Below are 18023 nucleotides of genomic sequence, written 5' to 3'. Positions count from 1 at the left end.
CGTTTCTTTAAGACGGCCGGTCTACTGGATGTTTGGCGATTGCACCACCCCAACACAGTCCAGTTTACCTGGTGTCGATGTGCCAATGGCCGGGTGTCTTCGGCAAGACTCGACCGCTGGTACATAAATGTACCCTTTAAGAACGTCGCGGCCTCGTCAGGTTGTTTTCCGTCATTGTTTTCAGACCACCATATGGTAACCTTAGATCTTTCTTTTCCTCGACCCACATGCAGAAATAGTTACTGGAAGTTTAACGTTAAACTTTTAGAGGACAGTTTATTTACAGACTCCTTTCGTGATTTCTGGGCTGAAATGAGTACTAAAAAATCTTCTTTCTCCTCAATTAGCCTCTGGTGGGATAACCTAAAGGCCCAAATTCGAGTATTTTGTCAACAATTTAATTCGCACTGTACCAATGTAAAACATATCACGATGGCTTGCTTGGAAGCAGACATCTTAAGGTTAGAGAGCAAGTTGGCCAATGAGAGCAACCCAGTGAACTATCGGTTGCTACTCGAGAAGAAGGCCCAATTAAGGGATTTGATCCATGAAAAAGCAGCGGGCACACTAGTTCGGCTAAGAATACAAAATATAAAGGTTTCAGATACCCCAACTAAGGCTTTCTTTCACCTAGAAACTATAGAGAAACCAGCACGACTCATATCTTCGGTTTTGGACCCATATCTCACCGCTGGTACACATCATAATTGCCAGCGATTCCACATATGTCAGGAAGTTACAAATGGTGAATGGAAGATGCCAAAACATATGTGGAACATATGAAACAAAACATAGAGGTCTATAACAAATCCGAGTGATATAAGATTAAATATAATTGATTTCTTTTCTGAACTTTTCAAGGCCAAAACAGTTTCTCACGAAATGATGAATGTTTTGACCTCTCACCTTCCTTCCGTGGCTGAGGCCCAACGTCTGGAACTGGATGCTCCAATTACCCTTCCAGAGCTATCCGGTGCACTCGCTGAGATGGAGTCGGGAAAAGCCCCTGGCATCGATGGCCTACCGGCCGAATTTCTTTCGGCATTCTGGGACATTTTGGGCCCAGAGCTGCTCAATGTTCTGGATGCATCTCTTTTATCCGGAGAATTACCGCTCAGTTTTAGAAGAGCAGTACTCTGCCTGCTACCCAAGACTGGCGATCTCCGACACCTGTCAAACTGGCGTCCGATCTCGTTGTTGTGCACGGATTACAAACTGTTTTCCAAGGTCCTTGCGAACCGGTTGAAGACAGTTATCGGGGACCTGGTGTCACCTGATCAAAGTTGCGGCATCCCTGGCAGATCCATCTATGACAACATATTCCTAGTCAGAGATTTGTTAACTGGTAAATGTGTTAAAGAGGATTTTGGATTGGTGTTTCTTGACCTGGCAAAAGCCTTTGATAGCATTGATCATGAGTTTTTGTGTCATGTGTTACAAGCTTGCGGGCTTGGCACAAATTTTAGAGCCTACATAGCTTTGTTATATGCAAACATCTCCAGCCTGATCAAAGTTAACAACGAATTTTGCCCACCCATAAAGGTTCAGAGAGGGGTAAGGCAAGGTTGTCCACTTTCAGGTCTATTATTTGCCCTCGCCTTGGAGCCCCTCTTAATCGCCCTCAGAAAGGATATCCCTGGACTTGCCCTTTCTCCAGGACACCCACCTTTGACCCTGTCAGCTTATGCCGACGACCTGTGTGTCATTATAAAAAGAAAATGCGACAGTGACGCCATGGCAAAGTGTTTGTCGGACTTCAACCTTGCCTCATCATTAAGGTGTAATTGGGGGAAAAGCAAGGCTCTGTGGATCCCCTTTCCAAAAAACGACTTATCTATGCCACCGTTATTACCACCACCTCCCCTTCCTGCAGAACTAGTGTGGGCAAACGATGGCATCAAGTATTTGGGCGTCTTCCTCGGACCTCCTCAGTATGCCCAGAACAATTGGGACAGGATCATTGACCAGGTAGACGGGCGTTTGAGCCGATGGAAAAGAGCTCTACCCCACCTGTCCTATAAGGGTCGCGTGCTAGTTGTCAACAACCTCGTCACTACCCTTTTGTGGCACCGGTTCATCTGCCTGCAACCACCGGAGGTTTTGCTCCAAGCTATCCAGAGGAAACTGGTGGATTTTTTTTGGGGAGGCTACCACTGGCTTCGACCCAGCGCCATATGTTGTCCCTTGGCCGAGGGTGGTCATGGCCTAGTCGATGTGAAATGCCGCCTGTTGGCCTTCCGGCTCCGCTCCATCCAACGCTTGCTGTATGCAGAACACCTACCAGGAAAGCCCTTAGCCTGCTCCATTCTTCAACGAGCTGGGAGGCTCGGATACGGACAGGAACTTTTCCTGACCAACCTTCAACACACCGATACATCTCTGCTCCCAGTTTTTTATCAGAGCCTCTTGAATGCCTGGCAGGGCGTTTCGATAAGTCGCCAAACAGACTCGTATGGCACTAACATGTATGCACATGAGCCTTTATTTTTCAACTCACTTTTCCCCGATATCCCGAGGAGTCGCGACTTCTGCCAGCATTTTATAGCGGCCAACATCCTGAAAGTGTGTCATCTCCGACACGACTCTGGACAGGGATGGAAGCCTGCGAACGAGCTGGCGGACCTAACAGGTGTTCGGTCCAGGAGGCAAATCGAGAATATACTAAGAGCGGTGATCCGAAAGGGCCACCAGCTAGGCCTACATTGGACGCAGGACATAGAGGTCGAGCCCACAGTCCCAAAATTAGGGGTCACTTTTACCCCAAACGAGCTGCCCCCCATGAGCGCAGGGTCACCCCCCTTCCATGGCATGAGCAGCAAGAGTATCTATAGGTCTTGTGTGAAACTTCTTCTTGGGGACCCACCTCTAGCTGGGGTTACCCGGTGGAAAGGACTCTTGCCTCCCGGTCCCCCCTCTGAGCCTTTATGGGATACAATGTATGCTGGACTTATTTCTAAAAGAACAGGTGACCTTCAGTGGCGTTTGGCCCACTGGATTGTTCCTTCCAATGCTGTCATCCGTTTTTTTTCCCCCATTTCCGGCTGTTGCCCCTTCTGTCCGGCGAGGGAAGATTTGCTTCATGCTTTCATTAATTGTGAAAGACTTTCTCCTTTGTTTCATTGGTTAAATTTTATTTCCCATAGATTGCAGGTTACCTTTTCTTTGAAAGCTTACATCTTTGGCTTTCCTCCCAAAAAGGGAACCACATCCATTGTATTCGGGTTCCTAACCGCTACTGCTAAACTGGCCGTATACCTGTCGCGGAAGGCGAAGCTGGGCGGCAGACCCATGCAGGAATGCAGTATCATGGTGTTCTTTAGTTCATTGGTGTCAGCAAGGCTCAAGCTTGAATTTGGCTGTGTCCAAACGGCAAACGACCTTGCTAATTTTGTTGCGACTTGGTGTGTTGGAGGGATTTGTGAGGTCCAGGAAAACAAATTGTTAATCTCCGTATAATACAGTGCGGGTGTTTCTTATCGTGTGCTGTTTTTTTCTGGCATTTGCACCTTTCTGTTGCTGGGTTTGCAGTGCACCGTTTGTTTTTTTTCCTTTCAGGATTGCTATGATTTTACTGATTGCCCTGATCGATTGCTTTTGGTGGTATTCTTGTTTTATACTTTTATAATAAAAAGAGCTTAAAAGTCAAAGTCTCTCTCTCTCTCTCTCTCTCTCTCTCTCTCTCGCGCCCCCTGCTGGCCGTTTGTGGTGGGTGTGGCGTCATGGCGGCTGTGAGCAACTGCTCTGTGGTGTAGTGAGTTCTTTGTGAGTTTTTCTCCTCTCCTGCCCTCCCCTGCCCCCCCTCCCTCTCCTTTTCCATCCGTTGTGCTTCGGCATCGTGTTTCCATCCGTTCTGTACCCTTGTCTTCAAGAGAGAGAGGATTGAGAGCGAGCCCATTTTGGGTGCGGCCTACTGGCTTTGACGACGCTTTGTAAGCCTTTTCTTGCGCTTATAATGCACGTTTATTATTTACTTTAGTTTGATTATTTAGGTTTGACACCTTCTTGTCCGGTTCGGACAAGGGGGGGGGGGGGGGGGGATTTCGCCGGTATGGCGAATACACGCTCTCGTTGCGAGGCGTTCGAGAAATTGACACGTAAGCATGCATTCGCATGCGTTCCGCCCGAAGGAGCTCCTACTGAGGACATTATCCTTGCCGTGGGATCCATCATAGGAGACGGTAATGTTCGTGCGGCATCACGAATGAACCAAAAATTTGTTGTCTTCGTGTCAGAAGAAAAACTCGTCCATGACGTCGTTAGTACCGGTCTAACCATAAAAGGGGGCCATTACATTACGGTATCCCCTATGGATACGCCGGCGACCAAGATAACAATATCCAACGTCCCACCATTTGTGCCAGGCGAGAAACTCCTATCTGTTCTGTCTCGTTATGGAAAAATTGTTTCCCGAATCTCAATGATCCCGCTCGGGTGTCGCAGTGATCGTGTTAAACACGTGATGAGCTTTAGGAGGCAGGTGTACATGATCCTCCCGGATCGCGGAGCCGATACAGGTTTAAATATATCCTTTAAAGTATCGTTGGATGATCGAGAATACCACATGTATGCTTCCTCAGCCTCCTTAACTTGCTTTAATTGTGGAGAATTCGGACACGTTAAAAGATTCTGTCCTAGGGCCGCTTGTCCGAAGTGTGGTGAACCGGGACATAACGAAAGGGCTTGCAAAAAGGCCAATCCCTCCACCGCGCCTTGTGACACCCCGACCATGCTCGCTGACACCCGGACCGTATCTCCTGTTACCCCTACCGTACCTTCCGTCACCCGGACCGTATCTCCTGTCACCCCTACCGTACCTTCCGTCACCCGGACCGTACCCTCTGACACCCCGACCGCACCTTCGGACGCCCGGACCGTACCTTCTGACACCCTGACCGTACCTTCTGACACCCCGACCGTACCTTCCGTCACCCGGACCGTACCCTCTGACACCCCGACCGCACCTTCGGACGCCCGGACCGTACCTTCTGACACCCTGACCGTACCTTCTGACACCCCGACCGTACCTTCTGACACCCCGACCGTACCTTCTGACACCCCGACCGTACCTTCTGACACCCCGACCGTACCTTCTGACACCCCGACTGAGTCGTCTGTCACACCGGTGCTTTTCGATTCCAATGTGACGACACCCACCGATGCGACTGACACAACTAGCATTGCCCCCTTTCCCGAACCCATGAACGAAGAATCCACAGTGTTTTCTAAAAAGCGAAGAGCACCAGCGCCAAGCAGTTTCGCTGGTGCTGCAAAGAAGGCGGTCATGGGCGGCACCATTTCCGGCGCACACGTGTCCGAGTGCCCCTCTGACATTCCCTCACTAACTGAGAACATGGATACCGTTGCCAATGACACCAGTGAGTCTCATTATGTAAATGAGCCAAAAAATAAAATTTGTACCTCTCACCTGGAAGTTTCCGAGTGCGAAACCTCCAGTGAAAGTATTACCACTTCCGAGCTGGGAAATGGTTTTCCGCCTGCCCCCCCTTTAAATACCGAGCAGACTAAGGATTCAATAAACGCTCCCACTGTACAAACGGGGCCAGCAAATCTGAGTTTGCCGGGATCTCAAACCCAAGCTCCGACCCCAGAAACAAATATCCACCAAAGTGTTAACGAGTGCCCTCGGGAACACCTTGAGAAACTTGTGAAGGTGCCCCCAGACAAGACCGCGGGGGCAGCGGGTAATACCCCAGATCCCGACGACATGTTATCTGACGTGTCTGAGTCCGAAGATGACATTGAGGCAACCGCGCTGTCACAAACAATGACAGGTCACTCGCAGGTATCCCCTCAACTCGTTCTTACCTTCCTTAACGAAACGTATCGTCACCGCAACATTGTCATTAAAGACAATTTCCCTGACTTGGCTGCATTCATGTGCACCGCAAAGTCAATAATCAAAGCGCGTGAGGATTTTGACCTGACGAAATCTCAACTCCACAGGTTAAGAAAGTTTGTTACCCGAGCAGGTGCAGAGTGTTCCCAAGCACAGGGCAATTTCATTACCACGGAATGAAAAACATTTCCTTTGCGACCTTAAACATGAATGGTGGGGGTGCAAGCCACCTCCGTCAGGCCCAAGTCAAAAACTTGTTTGACCGTAAAAAGGCAAATGTTCTTTTACTACAAGAGACCCACATCACACCTAACGTGGAACATGACTGGTGCCAAACTTTCAAAGGGCAATGCTATTTTAGCAATCTGTCAGCCTCATCTGCTGGGGTTGGGTTTTTTCTAAAGCCAGGCCTAGCTTTCGAGTCTTGTCATTTTCAGGAAGTCATAAAAGGCCGGCTTATTTCCCTCCAGCTTGCACATCAAAACTTCCGCTGTACCATTTTCAATGTGTACGCACCTAGTGAGAGCAGGGACCGAAAGGCCTTCTTCACTTCCATGGTAAACCACCTGAAATCAGTTGATCTCGATCAATGTGTGTGCATTGGTGGTGACTTTAATTGCACCTTTGACCCTCCGAAAGACAGAAACTCGGCAGAACCCCACCCCGAGTCCCATGCGGACCTATCCCGTTTCTTTAAGACGGCCGGTCTACTGGATGTTTGGCGATTGCACCACCCCAACACAGTCCAGTTTACCTGGTGTCGATGTGCCAATGGCCGGGTGTCTTCGGCAAGACTCGACCGCTGGTACATAAATGTACCCTTTAAGAACGTCGCGGCCTCGTCAGGTTGTTTTCCGTCATTGTTTTCAGACCACCATATGGTAACCTTAGATCTTTCTTTTCCTCGACCCACATGCAGAAATAGTTACTGGAAGTTTAACGTTAAACTTTTAGAGGACAGTTTATTTACAGACTCCTTTCGTGATTTCTGGGCTGAAATGAGTACTAAAAAATCTTCTTTCTCCTCAATTAGCCTCTGGTGGGATAACCTAAAGGCCCAAATTCGAGTATTTTGTCAACAATTTAATTCGCACTGTACCAATGTAAAACATATCACGATGGCTTGCTTGGAAGCAGACATCTTAAGGTTAGAGAGCAAGTTGGCCAATGAGAGCAACCCAGTGAACTATCGGTTGCTACTCGAGAAGAAGGCCCAATTAAGGGATTTGATCCATGAAAAAGCAGCGGGCACACTAGTTCGGCTAAGAATACAAAATATAAAGGTTTCAGATACCCCAACTAAGGCTTTCTTTCACCTAGAAACTATAGAGAAACCAGCACGACTCATATCTTCGGTTTTGGACCCAGGGGGGAACATCCTAACAAATCCGAGTGATATAAGATTAAATATAATTGATTTCTTTTCTGAACTTTTCAAGGCCAAAACAGTTTCTCACGAAATGATGAATGTTTTGACCTCTCACCTTCCTTCCGTGGCTGAGGCCCAACGTCTGGAACTGGATGCTCCAATTACCCTTCCAGAGCTATCCGGTGCACTCGCTGAGATGGAGTCGGGAAAAGCCCCTGGCATCGATGGCCTACCGGCCGAATTTCTTTCGGCATTCTGGGACATTTTGGGCCCAGAGCTGCTCAATGTTCTGGATGCATCTCTTTTATCCGGAGAATTACCGCTCAGTTTTAGAAGAGCAGTACTCTGCCTGCTACCCAAGACTGGCGATCTCCGACACCTGTCAAACTGGCGTCCGATCTCGTTGTTGTGCACGGATTACAAACTGTTTTCCAAGGTCCTTGCGAACCGGTTGAAGACAGTTATCGGGGACCTGGTGTCACCTGATCAAAGTTGCGGCATCCCTGGCAGATCCATCTATGACAACATATTCCTAGTCAGAGATTTGTTAACTGGTAAATGTGTTAAAGAGGATTTTGGATTGGTGTTTCTTGACCTGGCAAAAGCCTTTGATAGCATTGATCATGAGTTTTTGTGTCATGTGTTACAAGCTTGCGGGCTTGGCACAAATTTTAGAGCCTACATAGCTTTGTTATATGCAAACATCTCCAGCCTGATCAAAGTTAACAACGAATTTTGCCCACCCATAAAGGTTCAGAGAGGGGTAAGGCAAGGTTGTCCACTTTCAGGTCTATTATTTGCCCTCGCCTTGGAGCCCCTCTTAATCGCCCTCAGAAAGGATATCCCTGGACTTGCCCTTTCTCCAGGACACCCACCTTTGACCCTGTCAGCTTATGCCGACGACCTGTGTGTCATTATAAAAAGAAAATGCGACAGTGACGCCATGGCAAAGTGTTTGTCGGACTTCAACCTTGCCTCATCATTAAGGTGTAATTGGGGGAAAAGCAAGGCTCTGTGGATCCCCTTTCCAAAAAACGACTTATCTATGCCACCGTTATTACCACCACCTCCCCTTCCTGCAGAACTAGTGTGGGCAAACGATGGCATCAAGTATTTGGGCGTCTTCCTCGGACCTCCTCAGTATGCCCAGAACAATTGGGACAGGATCATTGACCAGGTAGACGGGCGTTTGAGCCGATGGAAAAGAGCTCTACCCCACCTGTCCTATAAGGGTCGCGTGCTAGTTGTCAACAACCTCGTCACTACCCTTTTGTGGCACCGGTTCATCTGCCTGCAACCACCGGAGGTTTTGCTCCAAGCTATCCAGAGGAAACTGGTGGATTTTTTTTGGGGAGGCTACCACTGGCTTCGACCCAGCGCCATATGTTGTCCCTTGGCCGAGGGTGGTCATGGCCTAGTCGATGTGAAATGCCGCCTGTTGGCCTTCCGGCTCCGCTCCATCCAACGCTTGCTGTATGCAGAACACCTACCAGGAAAGCCCTTAGCCTGCTCCATTCTTCAACGAGCTGGGAGGCTCGGATACGGACAGGAACTTTTCCTGACCAACCTTCAACACACCGATACATCTCTGCTCCCAGTTTTTTATCAGAGCCTCTTGAATGCCTGGCAGGGCGTTTCGATAAGTCGCCAAACAGACTCGTATGGCACTAACATGTATGCACATGAGCCTTTATTTTTCAACCCACTTTTCCCCGATATCCCGAGGAGTCGCGACTTCTGCCAGCATTTTATAGCGGCCAACATCCTGAAAGTGTGTCATCTCCGACACGACTCTGGACAGGGATGGAAGCCTGCGAACGAGCTGGCGGACCTAACAGGTGTTCGGTCCAGGAGGCAAATCGAGAATATACTAAGAGCGGTGATCCGAAAGGGCCACCAGCTAGGCCTACATTGGACGCAGGACATAGAGGTCGAGCCCACAGTCCCAAAATTAGGGGTCACTTTTACCCCAAACGAGCTGCCCCCCATGAGCGCAGGGTCACCCCCCTTCCATGGCATGAGCAGCAAGAGTATCTATAGGTCTTGTGTGAAACTTCTTCTTGGGGACCCACCTCTAGCTGGGGTTACCCGGTGGAAAGGACTCTTGCCTCCCGGTCCCCCCTCTGAGCCTTTATGGGATACAATGTATGCTGGACTTATTTCTAAAAGAACAGGTGACCTTCAGTGGCGTTTGGCCCACTGGATTGTTCCTTCCAATGCTGTCATCCGTTTTTTTTCCCCCATTTCCGGCTGTTGCCCCTTTTGTCCGGCGAGGGAAGATTTGCTTCATGCTTTCATTAATTGTGAAAGACTTTCTCCTTTGTTTCATTGGTTAAATTTTATTTCCCATAGATTGCAGGTTACCTTTTCTTTGAAAGCTTACATCTTTGGCTTTCCTCCCAAAAAGGGAACCACATCCATTGTATTCGGGTTCCTAACCGCTACTGCTAAACTGGCCGTATACCTGTCGCGGAAGGCGAAGCTGGGCGGCAGACCCATGCAGGAATGCAGTATCATGGTGTTCTTTAGTTCATTGGTGTCAGCAAGGCTCAAGCTTGAATTTGGCTGTGTCCAAACGGCAAACGACCTTGCTAATTTTGTTGCGACTTGGTGTGTTGGAGGGATTTGTGAGGTCCAGGAAAACAAATTGTTAATCTCCGTATAATACAGTGCGGGTGTTTCTTATCGTGTGCTGTTTTTTTCTGGCATTTGCACCTTTCTGTTGCTGGGTTTGCATTGCACCGTTTGTTTTTTTCCTTTCGGGATTGCTATGATTTTACTGATTGCCCTGATTGATTGCTTTTGGTGGTATTCTTGTTTTATACTTTTATAATAAAAAGAGCTTAAAAGTCCAAAAAAAAAGTCTCTCTCTCTCTCTCTCTCTGTCTCTCTCTCTCTCTGTCGCCACCTATCGGCTGTCGGTGCGCTGGCCGCTGGGTGCAGTGTCATGGCGTCTGCTCGCTTCGTGTCGTGAGTGCTCTGTCTTGGCTGTTTGTTCCACCCCTCCTCCCCCCCATTTCGCTCCTTCTTGTGCTTGTTTCTATTTGTAAAGCTTCTCTGTGTTTCCCCTTCTATGTTGAGACGAGAGAGAGAGCCATAGAGCACACTTATTGTGCAGGTTAAGGTAATCGCCGTTTTTGGGCGGTTCCCTGTTGTTTTTTCCCCCGACTTATTTTCTTCACTTCAAACCTTTTTTTCTCGCTTATATTTCCTTAGTTTGTTTTTTTAACGCTCCCTTTCCCTAAGCTGGGAAAGTCGGAGTGCATTACTAACTTCTTCTTCCCGAGCTGGGAGGACGAGGTCGAGCCTCGTGTGTCCAAACATGGCGGCTGCTCACTCGCAGCAATATGCAGCGTTTGAGCAATTATCACGTGAGCATGGCATTGCGTGTTCTCCACCCGAGGGTATTACAGTCGAAGCTATTGTTCTCGCGATCGGGAACATGATCGGGTTTGATAAGGTACGTGCGGCGTCGCGTATGAACAAACGGGTTATCGTGTTCGTGTCCGATATAGAGCACATTGCTCTCATCGTACAACAAGGTTTGTCCCTCGACTCCGGACACTTTGTTATGGTTTATCCCTTGGATACTCCTGCTCAGGAAGTGGTTATTTCAAATGCACCACCATTTCTCGATACCGATACAATCCTTGCAGCGCTGCAGCGATATGGGCAATGTGTGTCCCCATTAATAATGCTCCCTTTGGGCTGTAAGGATGAACGTGTCAGTCACGTGATGAGTTTCCGTAGGCAGGTCTTTATGGTTCTCAAAAAGGAATATCCCTCCTTGAATGTTGCTTTAAAATTCACGACAAATGGCCGCGATTATCAAGTATACATCACCACCGACACCCTAAAGTGCTTTGGTTGTGGTGCAGTGGGACATATGAAACGGTTTTGCCGCAATCAGAAGGAACAGCCTAACATGGTCGAAACGGGAAACAATGACTCGCAGATTAATGTTAACGTTTCCTGCTCGACAAATGTGCAGGATAAACCAGGTAAACAAGTGGACACGCCCCCTCCCGTTGAACCAATGGACAGCGCAAATGAGGGGTTTGTCACCGTTTCCAAAGTAAAAAAACGTAAATCGGCTGTAAGAAGTGCGTCACCTTCTGGGAAAAGGCAAATCAGTGAAAACTCCATCACTGGATTTCAATGTGAAAACAGGTTTGCCTTATTGGAGGAAAAGGACACCTCCACTAGTACAAACATCATCAAGGAAAAAGTGGATTCTAACTTTCCAATCCCAGTGAGTGTCGCTGATCCTTCAGACAGTGTCATCTCACACGAGGACGTTCATTGTGCAGCTTCCTCCTGTCAATCGCAAGAGGAGGAAAAGCACTTAAAATCTCCCCCTAAAAAAGGAATAAATGAGGAAAATAAGGGCACAGAGAGAATAAAAGAGGATAATTTAAATCCACTGGAGGAGAGTGACATCCATGAACCGAGCATGGTGGTCATGTCACAAACATGCTTGGAGCCCCCCACCTCGCATCCCGAAGAAGCTTCAAATGTGACTCCGGCACAAAACGTTCCTGAAGAAGTTTACTTTATTGAAACTGAGCAATCATGTGATGTGCACCAGGAAGCTGAAACACCAATTGATTCCCCATATGAGGAATCTGATGGTGAGGGTCAAGAGGAGTCCTCTCAGATTCTAAAGGCTGTAAACAGCCCTTCGGATGATGAGCTTCGGGACTTTTTGAGAGATTCCTATCGGAAAAGGAACATTGAACTGAAAGATCATTTCCCTGATCTGCAGGTGTTGATTTTTAAATTGAAGGAAATTGTGCATAACCCTGACACTCCAAATTTCACTGATGCTCAGAAGCACCGGCTAAGAAAAATGATCCAGAAAGCTCGGCAGGAGCTTCGTAAATGAGGTCCCTATGGGTTTTTTGATCTATTTAGTTATTTATCTTCTTTCTTTTTCCGAAAGAATGAGTGTTAGTTTTGGCAGTCTAAACATTAACGGTGGTGTTAGTTTAGAACGCAAAGTTCAGGTAAAAGATCTGACCCGGCGTTTGCACCTGGATGTCTTGTTACTGCAAGAAACGCATGGAGATCTGAATGGCCAAGCCCAATGGAGAAGGCTAATGAAGGGCCAGTGGTTCTTCAGTGATATCAATTGTCTCACTGCTGGAATTGCTTTCTTTGTCTCCTCCTCATTAACACTCACACAAGTTCAATATAATGAAATAATTCCCGGACATCTGGCTTGTCTTCAATTCACTGCCAATAATCAAATCTTTGTTTTTGTAAACATATATGCCCCCTGTAAGAATGCTGAAAGGCAAAACTTCTTTCTAAAGCTAGAGGATCTTCTGAGTACATTTGACTTAAATTGCTCTTTTATAATGAGTGGCGACTTCAACTGCACTCTTGACCCTGCGTTAGATAGAAACAGTGCGGAGCCACATCCTAGATCTGCCAAACCTTTGGAGAAAATCATCAAGACGACGGGATTAATAGATGTCTGGCGTATTCAGCACCCTATGCAACGGCAGTTTACTTGGTCTAGATGTACGTCTCAGATGCACACACTAGCCAGGTTAGACAGAATTTATGTCAATACTGTAATGCTTGACAAGATATTGAAATCTGATATCGTGCCTTCTCTTTTTTCTGATCACCTGGCTGTAACCTTGTCCTTTAAGCTTGCTCTGCAGCAACATGGCAGCCCGTATTGGAAGTTCAATGTCATGTTGCTGGAAAATGCTGCTTTTTGTGAAGCTTTCAAAGTGTTTTGGATTAGCCTCAAAGAAAGAAAGAATAATTTTGATAACCCGATATTGTGGTGGGACTACGCAAAGGCACAGATCGCTGTCTTTTGCCAACAGTTTAATTACTTCTCTTCTTTCAGTGTAAAAAGGGAGAGGTTCACACTAAAAAAGGAAATAATGAAGTTGCAAACTGATGTGGCAAATAGCCCCAATAGAACAAATAATCATTTGCTTATGGAAAAGAAGACTCTACTAATCAGCCTAGTCGAATACCAAGCAAAAGGTGCAATGGTCCGTCTACGGATGGATCAGCTATATAATTTAGATGCACCGACCAAATTTTTTTTCCATTTTGATAAAAAGACTACCAATCAAAGGCAAATTGAAACCTTAAAGCTCAACTGGTAACACTGTGACGTCACAAGATAATATAAAGAGGGAGGTCTATAACTTCTTTTCAGACCTGTTTATGGCAAATGATGTTGACGATGGCTCAATAAGTTACTTCACATCTGACTTACCCATGCTAAGTGCTGCTCAAAGGGATCAGCTTGGCTCCTTACTTTCCTTGGAAGAGCTTACACGTTCCCTTGCTTCTTTACCTACGGGTAAATCTCCTGGATTGGACGGCCTCCCAATAGAGTTTTATAAATCCTTTTGGCCCTTATTAGGCCCAGAACTATTGGAGGTCTTTAATAGAGTTCATTACGTTGTGGTGACTTGCCGATGAGCTGCCGTAGAGCAGTCATTAGTCTATTACCCAAGAAAGGAGACCCTCAGCTCATTGATAATTGGTGTCCAATCTCTCTTCTAACTTCAGATTATAAAATATTTTCTAAAGTTCTAGCTCGACGCATCGCCCCACTCCTAGAGTCGTTGATTCAAAGTGATCAGTCTTTCTGTATCCCTAACCGACAGATACACGATAACATTTTTTTATTAAGAGATCTTTGGGATGTGTGTAAAATAAAAAATGACAATCTTGGTTTGATTGTGCTTGACCAAGAGAAGGCTTTTGACCGTGTAAGTCATGTATATCTTTTCAAGGTGCTAGCGTGTTTTGGACTTGGTCCTGTTTTTCTTTCCATGGTAAAACTGCTCTATAATGGCATTTCCTCAATACTCAGAGTAAACTCTGAGCTAACTTCACCTGTAAAGGTTGGAAGGGGTATCCGCCAGGGATGTCCTTTATCTGGTATTCTGTACTCTTTAACCATTGAGCCTCTTTTAATCAAAGTCCGCAGCATCTTAACCAGATGCAAAAATTTGCTCACAAGGCCTGTGAAAGTCTCTGCATATGCTGACGATATTTGCGTCATCGTACATAATAGTGATGAGATAAAGAAACTGGTGGATTGTTTGGACTATTATGGTTCAGCTTCTTCAGCTTTGGTAAACTGGAACAAGTGCCAGGCGATGTGGATGGGCCCATGCCAGCGCCCTATGCCTGTCCTCCTGAAACACCTCACCTGGTACCTCAACGGAATGAAGTACCTTGGTGTTTCCATCGGTGATGAAGCAACACAAGCGAAAAATCGGGAGGGTCTCGCTGACTCTCTCGAACAAAAGCTGCGGAAATGGAAAGGTTTGCTGGCTTTGCTTTCATACCGGGGACGAGTCCTGGTCATAAACAACCTAGCAGCATCTATACTGTGGCACAGAATCAAAGCCATTCCACCTCCTGAACGCTTTCTGCTGAATATACAGAAGACAATAATAAACTTCTTCTGGAGTGGAAAACATTGGCTTCGTCCAGAGATCTTGAATCTTCCCTTAGAGGAAGGCGGGCATGGTCTTGTGGACATCGTATGCAGGGCTATGGCATTTGGCATCGCCTCAATCTGGCGGCTTCTCTATGGTCCATCAGACCTAGCCTGGAGGTCCACTGCTCTCCTCCTCCTCCGTCAAGCCGGCATGCTAGACTATTCATTTGGTCTATTCCTAATGAACATGAAATGTATTGATCTGTCCTTGCTTCCACCATTTTACAATACTAGGGCGTGCCCGCACGTACGTGCTTGCCCGTACGTGCTTGCCCGTACGTGCGTGCAAAAAAACATGCGTGCAAACAACAACAACAAAAAAAAACTTTTAAACCACGTGGCAGTAACGACCACAGAACCCCCCCCTCTATTTACATGAAATGGTTTGGTCCATTCGCAAAGCCAAAGCGAACGGCTTGCGAGTACGGTGACCATACCTTGGGAACCACTTGTCCGATTAATTTCAAACCTTGAAAAGGCACATCCTCGGGTCCCCAGCAATATACCTGGCAAGTTTCAAGTATATCGGACCGGTAGTTGTCGAGAAACAGCGGTCGCATACAGACAGACACACACACACACACACACACACACACACACACACACACACACACAGAGATTGCTGGAATTATATAGAGATAATTTTGAATGCTTGGCGTGTTTTCATGGTCGACCGTGATTATGTTTCCTACACCCAAGAGATGTTTTTCAGAGAGCCTCTTTTCTACAACTCTCTCTTCAAAAGAATAAGAACGGAACGCTCTTTTATTGATTATTTTGTTCAGAATGGTGTCCATCACGTTGCTGATCTAATGATTGAGAGTAGGACATGGTTAAGTGCTGCAGCACTTGCAAATAAACTTGGCATGCGGTCAAACCACATAATATCTGCTGTGCTATGCGAAATACTTCGCGTATACCGCAAAGTTAAGGTGCACTGGGAGCAATCTTCTCGCACTGGTGATGGCCCAATTGTTTGTGAGCCAAGCCTCTGTTTCCCAAATTTAGAAGTCACCCCCACTGTAATGAATTCTGGTACAATAATAAAATATTTACCAAAAATACGTTTTGGATCTGCAGGTCTGGAAAATCGTGCAATATACCAGGCCTGTGTCAAAGCAATCCGGCCCTCCTTAGGAACTTGGCAGTCAAGGAAGTGGCACAATTGCTTGCCTACAGAATACCCCTTCCAACCTAACTGGAAAGCCTATTATCACATACTTATTCCAAAGAAAACTGCCGACCTGTCGTGGAGGTTGGCACATTGGGTATTACCCACCAATAAGCTCTTGCATGTTTTTTCTTCTGAAATATCTGACCATTGTCCCTTCTGTGGTGCTCTTGAGACCGTGTCACATGTGCTTATGTTGAATGTGCGCGCTTGATTCCTTTATTTGGTTTGCTGCATGAAATGTGCATGAAGCTTTCTTTAAACTTTACTTTGAATTCTTTCATTTTTTGCTTTGCCTCAAACACACACCAAATAGAAGTGGCCCTAGCGAACTTTCTCGTTGCTATGGCAAAGAAAGCAATATATCGCACGAGGAAAATGCAAATTGAAAATCCTACAAGATGTACAGATAACCTCCCGGCCTGTTTTAAAGGACTTGTTTTTGCCCGGATTAAAACAGAATTTTGTTTCTATACATATATGGATAAAGTATTGATCTTCAAAAGTATATGGGCATTGAATAATGCGCTTTGCTCTGTGCAAAATGGTGTGCTGATCACAGATTGATCACTCCTCGAGCATGATATGATTTCTTTGTGAGGAGCAAAAGACTTGATTTTTTTTTTTTTCCTGTTCCCTTTCTTGATGTACATGTTCCCTTTAAAATGGTTTTGCTTGTTTTTTTACCTCTGATTTGTGAAATGGTTGTATTTATACGTTTTACAAAATATACTTTTTGATATTTTTGTAATAAAAGGATGTAAAAGTCAAAGTCTCTCTCTCTCTCTCTCTCTCTCCTCTTCTCTCTCTCTCTCTCTCTGTCGCCCCCTGCAGGCCGTTTGTGGTGGGCGTGGCATCATGGTGGCTGTGAGCAACTGCTCTGTGTTGTAGTGAGTTCTTTGTGAGTTTTCCTCCTCTCCTGCCCTCCCCTGCCCCCCCTCCTTCCCATCCTGTGTACTTTGGCATTTTGTTTTCATCCGTTCTACACTTTTGTCTTCGAGAGAGAGAGGATTGAGAGTGGGCCCATTTTGGGTGCGGCCTACTGGCTTTGACGGCGTTTTGTAAGCCATTTTTGTGCTTATAATGCACGTTTATTACTTACTTTAGTTAGATTATTTAGGTTTGATACCTTCTTGTCCGGTTCGGACAAGTGGGGGGTGTTAAATTCGCTGGTATGGCGAATGCACGCTCTCGGTTAGAGGCGTTCGATAGCCTAATGAGGAAGCATGCATTTGTGTGTGTTCCACCAGAAGGAGTCCTCACTGAGGATGTGGTACTCGCAGTGGGGAAAATAATCGGGTGCGAGCATGTCCGAGCTGCCTCACGAATGAATCAAAAAGTTGTTATTTTCGTGTCCGAAGAAAACTTTGTTCACGACGTCGTGAGTGCAGGTTTAACCACAGAAGGTGGTGTTTTTATGTTAGCGTCCCCCATGGATACTCCAGCGATGAAAATCGTTGTATCAAACGTACCACCATTTATATCAAACGACAAACTAATGTCAGTCCTTTCTCGTTATGGAACAGCTGTGTCGAGAATGTCCATGATCCCTCTGAAGAGCCGAGACGAGAGGATAAAACACGTTATGAGTTTCCGTCGCCAAGTTTACATGGTACTTCCCGATCGTGGTGATGATACAGGGTTAAATATTTCATTTAAAGTAAAATCCGACGATCGGGAGTATCAAATGTACGCCTCGTCAGCCTCACTAACGTGCTTTCACTGTGGAGCCTTTGGTCACGTTAAACGTTTTTGTCCCAAGGTTTCGTGTTCAAAGTGTGGGGAAAATGGCCACGCATACACCGATTGTAAAAATGATAATACTCGTGTTCCTATTCAACCGACTGGAGTTAATCCCGTGAGTTTACCGGTTCCTGCTGTTCCCTCCTGCAGTGAGACGAACAATAGCAGCATCGATGCGCATATCCCGAGTCTAGAAAACGATCGCACTTCACTTCCTGTCACAGAAACCGAAGCGACCCCAACTCGCACAACCTTTGCTGCGATTCCCTCATGTAGAGAAGGAATGGAGGAGGACCCTATTATTGGTTCTAAAAAACGAAGGGCGTCGGTTGATAATTTTTCTACCAGTAATCCAAAAAAGGTGGTATTGGAGAAGGCCAGTGTAGCTGAACAC

The sequence above is a fragment of the Myxine glutinosa genome, chromosome 12 (genome assembly GCF_964187855.1).
Source record: "Myxine glutinosa chromosome 12, kmMyxGlut1.1, whole genome shotgun sequence".
In the NCBI taxonomy this organism is placed as follows: domain Eukaryota; kingdom Metazoa; phylum Chordata; class Myxini; order Myxiniformes; family Myxinidae; genus Myxine; species Myxine glutinosa.
The sequence above is the reverse complement of the archived record's forward strand: the minus strand, read 5'-3'. Positions refer to the sequence as shown.